This window comes from Pristiophorus japonicus, chromosome 5 (assembly GCF_044704955.1).
Source record: "Pristiophorus japonicus isolate sPriJap1 chromosome 5, sPriJap1.hap1, whole genome shotgun sequence".
Taxonomy (NCBI): domain Eukaryota; kingdom Metazoa; phylum Chordata; class Chondrichthyes; family Pristiophoridae; genus Pristiophorus; species Pristiophorus japonicus.
Genome location: NC_091981.1, coordinates 233,617,655 through 233,630,958, shown reverse-complemented (window position 1 = coordinate 233,630,958; position 13,304 = coordinate 233,617,655). Strand labels below are relative to the sequence as shown.

Here is a 13,304-nt window from a genome sequence, read left to right as displayed (position 1 = left end):
GCAATCTTTCCATTTTCCCTTGTTACCTCCTGTTCAGTGTCCATTTCTTTTCTCTGCTCTGTCAAGTATTTTGAGGCATCTTTACAGAAATTATTAATGACCTATCGCAGATCAGGTTGCCCTTTTTGTTTTGCCACGCCAGTATCCATTCCCAACATATTTACTGACATAAGTCATTATGCTCCAAAAATAATAGTGTAAATCGTTTTGAGATTTTCTGATGATGTAATAATTTATTAAAAAAATATATATATTTTTTCTTTTTCTCTTCCTTGTCTTTCTATCTTTTTGTTTCTTTCCTGTCTTCTCTCGCTATCAAAAATGCAGGGAATCGAAGTGATGAAGGCAAAGTTAGTAATGTTTTTAAAAAAAAAACTTTGTTGAATATGCCTGTGTTAATACTATATTTACCTGGCTTCTAGGATGAAACTTTTGTATCCGTTCTCATTCTGAGAGTATACACCTGTGGAGTTGATTTGATTTTCTGGTAGCGTTACCATTGTTGGAAGATGATCTGCCAATATAAAAATCCTCCAATTAGATGAGGGCCTGGTGGATGGATTTGTGGCACTCTCTGGTGGGGAAACAGCTTGGATAGCCTCAGATTGTTGTCATAGTGCAGGCTGACCATGCATCACCGCTTTCTGGGGATAGTCTCCGAATTAGTCCCTGGGCAAACAATGTCCCTGGGTTAGGTATTGTGTCCCTGGTCAAACGATGTCCCTGGTTCAGAAAACTTGCCCCCGTATAGTTTTTTTAAAACGCAAATATGCAGAAACTCCGGGAGGAGATTCTCGGCCTGTTCCCACCCGGATTGAGCTCAGGAATGGATTCCAGGAGCCAGTTGAATGGAGGCGATGATGGTGGCCCCGCCTTCCCACAAAGCAGCATGGCGGAGAAAAGACCTCATTGATAGCTTGGGCTGCACTGCACTCTGGGAGATTGAGTCATCTGACCCCGTGTTTTGGCCAATGATGAGCCAGAGGTCAGAACCGTTAAAATGCACGGGAGAAGCTGAGGGCGCAGTGAGAGCTGATGGGTGAGTGGATTTACTTTACCTCAGATCAGTATGGTGCAGCATGTTATTTTTTTTACTGAATAAGGCAAGCTCCAAATTCTCCCAGTGGGAAGAGGTTTCTGAAGCCTTGAGACAGAGGGTGTTTCACACCTTACATGAAAAATCTGTCTGGAACAGATTTAAAATTGAGAGATTAAAAGTTAGGGTTTTTGGAAACGAGTATAGATGGTACAGTATTACTACCAGAACACACAATATTCGAGATTGTGAAATGGTGTTGTCTCTGCACATATTCCATTAACAGAAGCAACAAAGTAGTCATGCCCATTTTCTTGAAACGCATCCTGGCTACTTTGCTGTGCTCCCACCCTGTGTGTCCCTGGATTCTGTTCAGAAAATATGATCACCCTATCATATAGTGGGCTCACTACTTTTGAGTAGGGCATCTGAAGATATTTACTCATTTAAACTTTTTGGAACTCCGGCTTGCCTTGCTTTTTAATCATCTGCATTCCTCCATTCACATTTCATTGAAAAAAAATCGCTTGCAGTGTTGTTGTCTTAAACAGTGTGAGTAACTCATGGCTGAAATCCAGACTTGATACTGAGTAGAAATGATGCAGGCTGCCAGATTGTGCCTCCTGCTCCAATTCCCATTGTGATTTAATAGTGCTACATTTCAGCTGATCATCTTGTGTTTCTGTAACGAAACTGAAAGTGTTACAGTAAGTCTCAGTTCCTGCTTATATATGCATACATTAAACAGCAATATAATGTGAACTTTGGGAGCTAACCAAAATGAGGTTACAAAAAAGGTCTGCTATAGCTAAAGAAAGTGCTTATTTCCCATTTCTTCTTTCCTGGCTATTTTATTTCACTACTGGCAGCTTCTCATTTATTTTGTGACACAGTCTGCTCCCAATCTTATTTGTGACAGCTGCCTCCCAGCTTGTTGGTTTCTTCCTCGCCTGCGCTCCTTGTCAATTCATTTCACTCTTGGCAGGTCCCTCTTTACTTTCAGCTTACATCCCAGCCTCTTCATCCAACTCGCAGCTCATTTCCATTTTCTCCCCACCTTCATCTCCTTCTGCTCAGTTTTCTTCATCTCATCCCCGGTAGTTATGGAATGTATGGGTATTGTAATGATGAAGTATCAGCATGATAATCAGAATAATGACAGCTCCACTTAATGATTGTATAGGTGAAACTCCTCTGTCTTTTTAGAATAACATGGGGCAGAAATTGCCCCCCTGCTGGAAACGCAGCACACCTACCATACCTGAGCTGTTTTTTCCACTGCGGTGGATGTAGTGGCCTCTTGCAGGAAATTCCGCTCTTCAGCTTTTTTTGAGCAGACTCCGGTTCATAATGGGGGCAGAAGTGAGGCGGAGAGTGTAAGTTCGGTCACTAGAGGGGTTGAAGTGGGGGGCGGGCGAATTATCCGCCGCTGTCACTCATCAGCATGGCGCTGATAACGTCATCATGCTGGCGCGTCGCCACGTCTCTCTTCACACAAAGGGGAGGGCCACGGCAAACTCTGCGTTTATTTTAGTTAGGTCCACTGAGCCTGTAGGGAGGGTTTCGGTCGGGCCAGCAGTCTGGCACCCAAGAGGCTGCCTGTTGGTGGCCCGGCCAACCTGGCAGTCGGCCAACAAAAAAAAAAAGATGGCGGCCACGGCAGTGCACCCTCCCCTTTAATGGTAACTGTACCGCCATTTTAAAAACACTGCAAACACATGCACTGACGGAAAAAACTGTCGGTGGTACCACGCAGCGGCAGCAAGATTTTCTCTGCAGAATTTCATGTTCGGGGTGGGGGAACATCGGCGGTGCGCGCTCTGATGATGCACTTCGGACAGATCGGCAGCAGCGGGGCGGAAGTGGGGGGAGTGGGTCAACTGCTGGGACACCACAGGAGGGCAATTTTCAAAATGGCGGCCATTCCACAAAAAATCAGCAGCCATTCCACTCTGCCGCATGGCTGTTGATTTGCGGCGGTAACAGGCCTTAAAGGAAGTGGCAATTTCGGCCCCCATATATTTTTAAAAAAAAACTTCCTCATATATTCAACTTTAGGATGGTGCTATCCCCATTTTACGGACACGGCTTTTAGGAAAAGCACGCCCTTGTGCTGACATTTTGGTCAGATGTTAGTTGTCTAGTCTTTTTTTTAGATAAAGCTTTGTTCTGAACTGCACAATTTTGGTCAAATTATCCTTGGCCTCTTGGTAATGTCAGGCCCTACTTTGAAGCTTTGTGGGTGAATATCATGGATGATTCCCAGTGACTGCAAGCCATGACAGCTGTTTGTGCTACAGACAGTTCCATGTGTGCCATTGGCCCTTCACTGTTTTGGTCTTTGGTGAGGCAAGATGGTGAGTGTAAACAGACTATTTGATGTGAGGCCATCACGACCTAATGTTATCCACACCAGCGTGATCCACACCAGCGTTTTCTATCCGGAAACACTAGCTAGCAGTAGTACAAGCAGTGGGAAGTTAGCTGATATTTTTCCCTCTCTTGTTCATAGACATCGAGACCAATTGTAACTCCCTGACCGACTCCCCAGCTCAGATCTGCTTACTTAGCAGAGACCAAGAATTTAATTTGGGATTACCTTAATCTTTGGATGTATTTTAGCAGATAGTTTGCAGTGTAGTACTAAAAATAATTTATTGTTTTAATAAAAGCTCAGATAAAAACTGAAAATTCCATTGAAACATTTGTGCTGCAGCTCAGGCCAATTTTGAATCCTATGGACGACAACAACAACAGCAACTTGCATTTCTATAACACCTTTAACCTAGTAAAACGTCTCTTGGCACTTCACTGGAGCATTATCTGAGCCACATAAGGAAATATTAGGGCCGATGACTAAAAGCTTGGTCAATGAGGTAGGTTTTAAAGAGTGCCTTAAAGGAGGAGAGAGGTAGAGAAATGGAGAGCTTTAGGGAGGGAATTCTAGAGCTTAGGGCCTTGGCAGTTGAAGGCATAGCCGCCAATGGTGGAGCAATTAAAATTGGGGATGCGCAAGAGAAAAGAAAGTTAAAAGGCTTGCATTTATATCGTGCCTTTCATGACCACTGGCTGCCCTAAAGCGCATTACAACCAATGAAGTCCTTCTGAAGTGTACTCACTGTTGTAATGTAGGTAATGCGGTAGCCAATTTGCACACAGCAAACAGCAACGTGATAATGACCAGATAATCTGTTTTTAAGTGATGTTGATTGAGGGATAAATATTAGCCAAGACACTGGGAATAATTCCCCTGCTCTTCTTCAAAATAGTGCCATGGAATCTTTTACATCTACCTGAGAGAGCAGCCGAGGCTTCAGTCTAACATCTCATCCAAAAGACGACATCTCCAATAGAGCAGCACTCCCTCAGTGCTTCACTGGAGTGTCAGCCTAGATTTTTGTGCTCAAGACTCTGGAGAGGGACTTGAACCCACAAACTTCTGACTCCGAGGCGAGTTGGCTACCAACAATTGCCAGAAGTGGAACAACGCAGATAGCTGAAGGTTGTAGGGCTAGGGGAGGATGCAGAGATGTGGAGGGCTGAAGCAATGGAGAGATTTGAAAACAAAAATGACCATTTTAAAATAGAGATTAGTGAACACGGGTGATGGGTGAATGGGACTCGGTATGAGTTAGGATACAGACATCAGATTTTGACTGAGTTCAAGTCAATGGCGAATGGGAGGTAGTCAAGTCTAGAGGTAACAAAGGCTTGGATGAGGGTTTTAGCAGCAGATGAGCTGAGGCAGGAGCGGAGTCTGGAAATGTTAGAGGTGGAAGTAGGCAGTCTTTGTGATGGCGCGGTTATGTGGTTGAATGCTCATCTCGGGGTCAAATACGACACCCAGGTTGCGAACAGTCTGGCTCAGCCTCTGTTAGTTGCCAGGGAGAGGGTTGGAGTTGGTGACTAGGGAACAGAGTTCGTGGCGGGGACCGAAGACAATGGGTTCAGTCTTCCTAATATTTAGGTTAGAGGAAATTTCTGCTAATCTAGTACTGGCTGTCGTACCAGCTGTCTAACAATTTAGAGACAATGGAGTGGTCGAGGGAGGTAGCTGTGAGGCTGAGCTGGGTGGTGTTGGTGTACTGTGGAGCCGGACATTGTGGTTTTGGATGATGTCGCCGAAGAGCAATAGGAATGAAAGGTTTCCCTGAAGGAATCTTGCAGATTAATTTTTAGTAGTGTTCCATGAATGCTCACAGTCTGCTTATACCGTTCCTTTAACCATTGTTTCTAAAAATTAGAGCATTGGTTTAACAGTAGGACTGACAAACCCATATATAATGCCGGGAAAGACACAACACCTCGGAGCTAAGTAGACAATAGTTTGGCTGCAACATTATCAGTCACTTTGCAACCACTAAAATTAACTGAAGGGTTTTACAGTATTGACAGTTTGTTCTCTCCGTCAACTGATCCGAGCCAAGAATTTCACTGGCACTGTTGTGCAGCACTGCTGGCTATTTGACTCTGAAGAGGATCTGAGGATTTTGTTTTACTAATGTCAAGTCTTATTATATTAGCCTTGGAATCCTGGCCAAATCGTTCATGTATTTTTTTTTTAAACTGGGGAAGAACATTTGATATTCCATTTGCTGAGATTAGTTATGTTGGAAAAATATTTAACCAAAAACAATGGATCCAACCATTGAACAAAATTCAAGTTCAGTGGTTCCCAATGCATTTTTGGCTATAGTATAAACAGAGAAAAATAGAATCATAGAATAGTTACAGCACAGGAGGAGGCCATTCAGCTTTTGAGCCCATACAAGAGCACTTCAGCTAGTCCCATTCGCCCGCCCTTTCTCCCTGCAGTTTTTTTTTCTGCAAGTACTTATCCAGTTCCCTTTTGAAAGCCATGATTGAATCTGCCTCCACCACTCTCGGGCAGTACATACCAGATCCTAACCACTCCCTGCATTAAAAAAAAGTTATTTCTCACGTCGTATTTGGTTCTTCTGCCAATCACCTTAAATCTCTCCCCTCTGGTTCTCAACCCTTATACCAATGGGAACAGTTTCTCTCTCTCTAGTCTGTCTAGACTCCTCATGATTTTGAACACCACTATCAAATCGCCTCTCCACCTCCTCTGCTCTATATAGAGCAACCCCAGCTTCTCCAGTCTATCCACATAACTGAAGTTCCTCATCCCTGGAACCATTCTTTTAAATCTTTTCTACATCCTCGCTAAGGCCTTCACATGCTTCCTAAAGTGCGGTGCCCATAATTGGACACACTACTCCAGTTGAGGCCGAACCAGTGTTTTATAGAGGTTCATCGAAACTTACTACTTTTTGTACTCTATGCCTCTATTTAGGAAGCTCAGGATCCCATATGTCTTTTTAACCGTTTTCTCAACCTGCCCTGCCATCTTCACTGATTTGTGCACATATATCCCCAGGTCTCTTCTGTCCATGCATCCCCTTTAGGATGGTACCCTTTCGTTTACATTGCTTCTCCTCGTTCTTCCTACCAAAATTTATCACCTCGCACTTTTCTGTGTTAAATTTCATCTGCTGTGTGTCCACCCATTTCACCACCCTGTGTCTATGTCCTCTTGAAGTCTATCACTATCCTCCTCACTGTTGACTATACGTCCAAGTTTTGTGTCATCTGCAAATTTTGAAATTGTGCCCTGTACACCTAAGTCCAAGTCGTTAATATATATCAAGAAAAGCAATGGTACTAGTACCGACTTCTGGGAAACACCACTGTATACCTTCCTCCAGTTCAATAAACAACCATTCACCACTTCTCTCTGTTTCCTGTTACTTAGCCAATTTTATATCCATGCTCCAGAGACTTGAGCACAAAATTCTAGGCTGACACTCTAGTGCAGTACTGAGGGAGTGCTGCACTGTCGGAGGTGCCATCTTTTGGATGAGATGTTAATCTGCACACTCGGGTGGATGTAAAAGATTCCATGGCACGATTTCGAGGAAGAGCAGGGGACTTATCCCGTGTGTTCTGGCCAATATTTATCCCTTAATCAACATCACTAAAAACAGATTATCTGGTCATTATCACATTGCTGTTTGTGAGAGCTTGCTGTGCGCAAATTGGCTGTTGTGTTTCTACATTACAACAGTGACTACACTTGAAAAGTACTTCATTGGCTGTAAAATGCTTTGGGACATCCGGTGGTGGCAAAAGGTGCTAGATAAATGCAAGTCTTTCTTAAATTCTATGTTATAATCAGGATTATACTTGGGCTTAGAGGGTTAAATTATAAGGACAGGTTGCATAAATGTGTATTCCCTTGAGTTTAGAAGAGCTTTGTGGTGTAATCCAATTGAGGTGTTTAAAATAATAAAGGGGTTCGATGGGGTGGATATGGAGAAACAATTTCCTCTCGTGGGGATCCAGAACAATGGGGTTCAAGCTTGAAATTAGTGAGGCCATTTTGGAGTGAAATCAGGATGCACTTTTCCTCCAAAAGGCTATGTTGGCTGGGTCAATTGAAGTTTTCAAGATTAATTTAAGGGATATGGATCAAAGGCGGGTAAATGTACATAAGGATGGTGGAATAGGCATACAAGATGGCACCTTATTTTATTTTCCTCTGTTTGCTAATGTTAGCAAAAGTCAAAGTGGATATAAAGGACATTTTTTGCAAACAACGAATGGAACAAAGTATATTCTATCATGTCTTTTGAAACAAGAAAAAAAAATCCTACGTGGGTGTGACTACAGGGAACAGTTAATCAGGTAAAGCCACATGTTCCGATTTGACAGCATAGTTGCTGGGGAAACCCAGTTTATCGTTTGATTATCCGTAGAGTGCAGATGAGAAGGAAAGCATCTGCTGGAGTTTAAGCATTGGTGCTTCCTGCCATGTCCATATAAGGAAACTAAATAGTTCCATGAAACTGATTTCTCATTAGGATAAACAATGCAGCCCATGGTGTAAATATCAGCATCCCCCTGCGGGAATCGTGTTTCCTGTATGTCTCCTGTCCTCTGATTTCTAGAGCTAGTAACAATTCTGCTGCAAATAAAAATTAGTCAAGTAAGTAACTTCTGTACCTCAATCATCTAATTGGCTTTGAAGACGTCTTGCTTTGCCTGGACATTATTTGGCATATTATGCAGGGAGTAGCATTTTAACAATAGTTATGAAGTGGTACCTAAATTTATGCCTCTTATCTTTTTTAATAGGAGCTATAATTGCTGCCTTAAACATTTCAGGCATAGCTGAGTGCAGGGTTAACACTGGTATTGATTTAAGCAATATTATTTCCTCCTTTTTGATACTTTGTAAGTTTTTTTCTTATATTTTGAACCGCAAAACTCAAGAGTAATATATTGAACAGTGTAAGCACATGCTGTTGTCTAGCCACCATGCTTAACACTAGCGCAATGATGGCACAAGTATTCTCGTACCATATTCCACTATACTCTTGCAACATCCACAAGAAAACAAAACAAATGGTGCTTCACAGGCTTCTATAACCCAAGCATTATAGGACCTAATCACGATGTATTTGAATGGTGGAATAGGCTTGCAAGATGGTACCTTATTTTCTTTTCTTATTTGATTTGACATATCTCTCCTGTCCATCCTACTTTTCAACCATGGTGTTGTCCAGCCCTATGGGCCTTCATCTAAGTTTATCAATTAAAGTTTACCTGTCTGGGTATGCGGGAAATTTATCCGACTCCTTAACTAAAATGCGCAAAAGCCAAGCACTAGCAAAATACATGAGTTACTGGGAGTTTCTCCTAGTTTGTCCACATTTAAATTCTGTACCTTTCCAGAAAGTCTGGTTAAGATTAAGGAATTACCACCACATAAGTTGCAGGAGAGAATTGTAGAGCCATCATGTTGTAGTTCACTACTCTATGGTGTAACCCATCAGTCCACTAAAATGCCAAAACACAGTCTGAATGTAGAATTAATTTACCATTTTGGAAATAAAATAAAGTTCTAAAAGATATTTCTGTTCCATGTAGCAGCTTTCAGGCATTTGATTTACGTGCAGGTTACACTGGGAAGTTTATGGTGCAGTAATTCCTGTATGAACTGCACTGCAGACAAATTTTGTGTAATTTCTGCTAAATTATACACTGTTGAATGGTGGGTTTTATCAGCTTCCATCTGGAGATATTGAAGTGGAAAAGTATTGCTGATCTGAAGCTGCCTCGGCTGCACATTGTGGAATATCTGAGGAAACATTGAGATTAGTAAGTAACAGAGATTCAAATGTTTGTATAACATCATAATGCACAATTGATGAAGCTGAACACGTTGAGTAATAAACTCAGTGTACAGCTACTTCCCTTGAATTTGAGTTGAAACAAGTTGTAGTGGCTTTAATGAAAATCTCAGTATGAACTAGGACTTGATTACTTATTATGAATTCAGTACAGATCAAGTATTGAGTCTTAGATGGCCAGCAGGTTCAGGAAAATTGTGGCCAATTTTGTATGTTTCCAGCTCATGTGCCGTGACACTGAAATAGGTCATTAAATGTCTTGAGTAGTTTTATCACGATAACCTTAAAACAATTAAAATAAGTAATGAAAAATCAATTTGAATCAAAAATAAACATCTTGATTCTGCTTATCCTGTCCCTATTTTCTCCCAGTATTTGGCCATTTTTAAAAAGTTTTGGCCTGGATATCTGTCTTGGATATTGACATTTGATTTGCTTTGCTACTATCTGTACCATATGAAAGATGAGACGATTTTTAGAATTTGAATTCATTTCATAACTAATTTATCTTTAATCTTAAAACCAATATTATAATCTTTACTGCATCGTCAAACAGCCATTTTGGAAACAATATTTTAAAATACTGTACCGTTTTTCTATTGAAAACCAGTTTTAGAAAAGGGATAGGCCATTGAGTCTGCTTCAGCAATTTTGTTAGCCATGGTAGCTCTACATTTTTAATTCTAAACTTTGCCTTTTTTCCATATCGCCTAATACTCAGTTCTGAGGTCAGTATTTATTTCTCTCCATCATCATCAGGCGACTATCGTCAGAGCTCAGTTTAGTCATCATGCATGATGGTAATTTAAATACCTTAATTTACTTTGCATCTCGGGCTATGCATTCAACTTTCAATCCTTGTGTCGAAGTTTTTCCTGCATTCATTCTTAACCAGCTTAGCTCAAGTTCTAAGAATTTGTCCCCTTGTTTTGAATTTCTCTACTGAGAAGGAAGATTCATTTCCTCGCTACTGTTAATTCTCCATTATTTAAACACTTCAGTCAGATCACCCATTAACCTCCTTATCTCCAGGGAACATATCCCAAGGTTACCTGGTCTCTCATTGGCTCTTACATCCCAGGTATCTAACTGGTGTATTTACACAGGATTTCCTCCAAATTCAATAAATCCCCTCTGAGGGGAAGTACTCAAAACTGAATGTTATTGCAAATTAGGTCTGACTAAGATTCTGTTTATTTGCTGTGGTACTTCCTTGCTTTTTATATTGTAATTTTCTTGGAATGAAACTGATCACTCCATTAGCCTTTTTGCTCGCTTTTTCACATGAGATACCTTTAAATGACACACATACATGGATTTTTAAATGCTTTTTCTCATTTACCTTGACTCCCACAATGCTTAACATTTCCATTATACTCCAATCTGTCATTCTTGCATCCAAAATCTGCCACTTTGCACTTAGTCGCATTAAATTGTGTGTGCCATCATTGTGCCCACTCATTTAATTTATCTACATCTATTGGCAAATATGTAAGCAGGTAAGCATGGTATTGCTTATGGTTAATTTACAGTTTTAGAAGAAAGGAGTTTTATGCCAGCATTAGGGACAGGCTGGGTTCTGGTAGTAATGGTGTGAAGTCTTGGGGCTTAGCAGTACTTCGAGGAGGTTCCCTATGCCGAGGAGCATTGAGAGGAGTAACATGGCTCTGGAAACACTATAGCGGGAATAATGGGGCAGGTCTTCGGATCATCAAAGAAGTCCCAGGGTCTGGGTGCATTGGTGGCTGTCCTAGGATAAGGAAACACTAGGAATTACAGCTAGAATTTTATGAGCATTGAGAGGAGGTGGCAGTTGGATCTTTGAGTGGAGGGTGATGATATATATTATAATTATATATTATATTAAATAAATTACATACAATGACTAAAATATAGCATATACTTTCTGTCCACAAGCATTACTTTCTGTAGCACTTTTTATATCAACATTTATATTGGGAAAAACCATTTATAAATATTTCATTGTCAGTTTGTTAATGAAACAATTGAATCACCCAAACTTATTTTTGAAAAAAAAATCATGTGCCATTTTTTTCCTCAGTAAATGAAATTTTCAATGGACAAAATATGGTTGTGGCTAGAAATGAAAAAATCCATATTTCACTAACGCAATTAAATTTATCCATTAATTTTTGTGCCTTTTTAATGCCTTCATAAAAGGTTTTTCTTGAAGCTTTCAACTTCTCCCAAAAAGCTTGATATTTGTGCTTCGAGTGGTGACTGTTAGCTGCTAAAGTTTATCCCTCAGACTGAAGGCAAATCCTGCAGTTTGGGCATGTGCAGTGTGCACAATTTTCAAGATGCATCAGTAGCATTTATATTAGTTAACGGATGGGAAATTTCTCCCTCTGTCTCTAACAAAATGTATTTGGTTGTTTTACAAAAGCTTTATTCAGGTAAAATTTATATTGAGTGTATTTTTAAACGAGGGGGCTGTTTGTGAGAGAGAAAGGAAAATAAACATAATGGAATATACTGATTACACATCTGTTGTAGCTTTAGTTGGTGATCATATTATAAATACTCTACAAAATTCAGAAAGTGTATTCAACTGAGAGACACATATACAGGCAAAACAGTGCCTTTCCTCATCCTAAGTTGAGTTTTCTCTTTTTAAAAAAAAAACCCACACTGAATTTTGAAAGCAAGCTGAAAGTCTCTTGTTCTCACAATTATCATCTGTTTTGTTTATGATTAATAACCCCAAGATAGAAATCAATTCACCTTTCAGAAATAATCACAAACCCCAAATTTAATATTTGCAGAATTTTCTTGAAAGTTACAAACCAGTGCTACCAGCCCTAGGATGTTCACTCACCAAATATTGCAAGGCTCCAGTCCTCCCATCACTCACTGCTCCCAGGCACCAGCATGTCTAATCGGGATTTGGTGCAAGTTAGGAAAGGAGCAGCAGAGTTTTGGATAGGCTAAAGTTTTTGGAAGATGGGAGGCTGGCCTTGAGAACATTGGAATAAGCTAAATTATCTCCCTAGCTCAAGTGCTCTAAATATCAGAAATCTTTCACATGAGACATTAAACTGAGGCCCCATTTATCCTCTCACCCCTCAGGTAGATGTAAAAGATTCCATTGATCTATTTAAAGAAGAGCAGGAGAGTTCTGCTGATGTCCTGGCCAACATTTATCCGACAGCCAACACCACTAATACATTATCGAGTCATTTATTTCTGTGGGATATTGCTGGTTGGTCAGGTGCTGCATAATATTATAACAGTACATCACGTCACAAAACTTTAAATAATATAGATAGAGATGTCAAATGTCGCACTATTGGAGGAGGAAGGCAAATGCTTGAATACTTGCATCTGGCCATTTTACATTTTCGGCCATTTTACATTTTCAGCCACTTGCAGAGAGACAGGACAGCATTACATGACTTTAGGTAGTTTGGTTTGGCGCAGTTTGTGGAACAAGTACAAAGTTAATCTTATCAAATTAGTCAGAAACCAGCTACACTCCTTACAGGCCTCTCAAGTGCTCTGAAATTCAGTCTAGAGCTTTTGGAAGACTGATGCCCAGTTTTATAAAGGTTTGTCTGCCATTATATTCAGAGCACTTTGAAGGTAGTTCAGATAGGGAAATGGAGATGGTAATGTTAAAAGCAAATGTATTTTCCCACAGCATGGTATGTTAGTAGTACAAATGCCACATAGGGCTTGAATAACATTTTGGTAAAGCACAACTACCACAAGTTTTTAATTAAAATAACTAATATTTGATCTCTCCAATCTTGTCTCCTGTTTTAGTTTTGTGCTGTCTATTTTGTAATGTATGCACCTGTGAATATGCTCACAGGTTTGTCCAACCAAAAGAGTTGTAGAGCTGTTGCATTGTAAGTGGCTTAGTCAGTCACGTGATGTTCACGAGTCAGTAAACCCCAGTCAGTTGAGTCGAGGTCATCCACGATGAGGTATGCAGTTGTGAGCCTAGTGGATGAACTGGTAATGTGTAGTGTGATTTTTCAACCTTTGTTAATAAACCAACTAGTTCTTCATAGCAATGTGTTGCTATG

At 40.5% G+C, this 13,304-nt stretch overlaps 1 protein-coding gene across 2 annotated transcripts in view; it reads left to right on the top strand.

Moving 5' to 3' along the window:
• Positions 1 to 13,304, top strand: part of nebl (nebulette) — a 403,223-nt gene that overhangs the window by 189,292 nt on the left and 200,627 nt on the right. The window lies entirely within an intron of this gene.